The sequence below is a fragment of the Pygoscelis adeliae genome, unplaced genomic scaffold (genome assembly GCF_000699105.1).
Source record: "Pygoscelis adeliae isolate BGI_AS28 unplaced genomic scaffold, ASM69910v1 Scaffold101, whole genome shotgun sequence".
NCBI lineage: Eukaryota > Metazoa > Chordata > Aves > Sphenisciformes > Spheniscidae > Pygoscelis > Pygoscelis adeliae.
The window spans coordinates 5,831,903-5,834,432 of NW_008824238.1; the positions used below are offsets into that span (position 1 = coordinate 5,831,903).

Genomic DNA, 2,530 nt, shown 5'->3' on the forward strand with positions numbered 1-2,530 from the left:
GGGGATCCCCCGGGCACCCCCGTCCCTTTCTCCAGGTATCGTTAGCTGGTTGCCTGCCGGTGCTTTGTGGGATGGAATTTTTCCTGGGGTTTGGAGGTGGGGTGCGCGGTTAGGGTCTCAGCTGTGAGGGGGCTCTGCAAGGCCAGATTCCTCCCCGGTATCACGAGCCTCGGGGCGGGGGCACGAGCAGGGACCAGGCTGGGGCTGCGTGAGGGTAGCAGCAGGCACAGGAGTGGGAAGAGGGACTTTTCCCACACTAGGCGTTTGCTAGGCTTCTGGATCAGCTGTAGTACAGTGCCTGGGGTTTGCCTGTCTGAGGTTATTTTCCCTCCAAAATGTGATGTTACTTACTTTTCACTCATGCTCATCCCAAACACACATCGATTACAGCAGGGATGTAGGATTACGGAGACAACAGGGAGATTCATTTAGCACCGTTTGTGCCTCTGAGCTGATTCCTCCTGTCTTGCCAAAGAAGTATCAATGAAAGAACGGGAAATCCGCAGGGTGAGGTTTTGTCTTCATTTCTAGAGGCAGGAATCAGCAAGGATCCACGGTGAAGGCAGGGACTTCAAAATGAGCGGGGGGAATGAGGGAGAGGGTCTTCTGCCAGGCTACGGGGGAAGGCCTGGCTCCCAGGGGAGCAGTGGCAAGGAGGGGAAAGTGGCCCAGTTCTACCAAACTGGACCCAGCAGTCTTGTAGGTATTTACACCCCCTCTTTCTGTGGTATTTCTATCCTTCGCGGTCTTCACAATTTGTCCTCCTTCCCTCTGTCTGCGGTGCGGGACACTGCCCTGGCTTTACAGGTGCAGCACTAGCACTCGGAGAGCCTAACGTCTCTTCCCAGATGGCTGGACGCACACCAGCCTGCAGCCAAAAAGTCATGAGTCTCCTCCGCTGCACAGTCCTGCTAATTAGGGTGTATTTAGCAGGCTCAGCGCCGTGCTGACATAGCCACATAGCTTTGGGACCCAAGTTGGCTTGCGCCTGCCTGGTTTGGGAAGGGGGAGCAGGACCGTTGGACGGTGTAGACCCGTCCTAGGTGATGTAAAGTTGCGCAGAAAGACTCAGCAGAGCAGAACTCTGACCCCAGGTCTCCACAGGAAACACGGTCAGTTCTCTGATCGCTAAATATTCTCTCTAGAATAACAAGGGAAAAAAAACCCATGCAGCACGAGGTCTGACAGAAGGTAGCATCTTTAAAATCAGCATTTTTTAATATATTGATGTTTCATTCAGGAAAATCAGTAGGGGGAGAACTGACAAGATGCTTGCTTGTCATATAGTCACAGCGTATTGTGCCTTTTCAGTAAATCAAATTATTTTTAATATTCAAGTATAACGGGAGAGAGCTAATAAAGGTGCATAGTGTTAGCATTAAAACGGAGCTGTAATCCGATAAAAATTTCCATGTTCTTCAAAAAGCAGCTCAAACTTGTGCTTGAAAAGTTCTAGTTCAGACACTTCTTACCATGACTTCTGGCACCTGGTGATGCCTTATCGTTATCGAGATGGTAGTTTTTGTCCCAAGGTCAGTGGTGGTTGCCTCAAAAGGCATGATGTGTTTGCGCTGCCTCTCTCTTGTACCCTGCGTGCACAGTGGGTGCCCTAGATCCAGGCAGGAAGATGGAGCCTCAGTGAAGTCTCTCTGCCTCTTTCTCTCTTCTGCACCAGAGCTGGAATTTGACAGTCTCTGGTGGCCCAGTTCAGGGAGCTAAACCCGCGGGAAACGATTTCTGTTTTCTCTATTGCCCGTTGCCGGCCGGTTTGAGTCCCTGCACTGCCTCGCTGCCCAGTTGTGCGAGCACCAATGCTAGCGCAAGCAAAGGGAGCAGGATGTTTTCCATGAGTGTAGCATGGGAGGACGGGCAGCCTAGTGAGGTGGTCCTAGAACTTATACATCCAAAAACTGCAGGACTGATCACAAGAAGTCATTCTTTTGAAGGCAAGTGATCATATATTCTTTCTATTGCAAGCAGCCAGTAAGTTATGTTTTGTATAATCAGAAATTCCAAGTAGTTCCAGTGGCAGTTTATATCAGCTTAGACAAGTATGGCTGGAAATTTTAAAGTCATTTTTGTTCCTGTTGGATGTTGAGGTCTCCCCATTGAGTGTTTCTAAATTCTGTCGATGTGTTTAATGACACCAAGGGTGTTTATTGGCATAGTTCACTCCGAAATACTGTTTTGAATGTAGAGTTCAAAAATTTAGAACAGAAACGTGAAGAAAGGTGACCAATGGTTCTTGTGCTACGGCTTGTTTGTCAGCCTGTTCGCCACTCATGATTTCAGCACCTTCTGAAATGACATTTCATCCTTTTGCAAATATTTAACAGGATGAAGAATTTGGGGAAAGTGTAAAGTGCCTCAAGTATATGCAATCAAGAAATGTGTTAGGAATAATACAAAAACAATGCTCCAAAATAATAGAAACCACTGAAAGGAGGGGCGTCCTAAAGCTGCCAATGCCATGGTTAAATTCTGTCATGCCTAAAAATCGCAGTAGGTCTGGTACTTTATAAATACAAGG

At 48.1% G+C, this 2,530-nt stretch overlaps 1 protein-coding gene across 1 annotated transcript in view; it reads left to right on the plus strand.

Annotated features, from left to right (window-relative positions):
- The window catches only part of SBSPON (somatomedin B and thrombospondin, type 1 domain containing), a 13,152-nt gene that overhangs the window by 1,156 nt on the left and 9,466 nt on the right, over positions 1-2,530 (plus strand). The gene's annotated exons all lie outside the window — the stretch shown is intronic.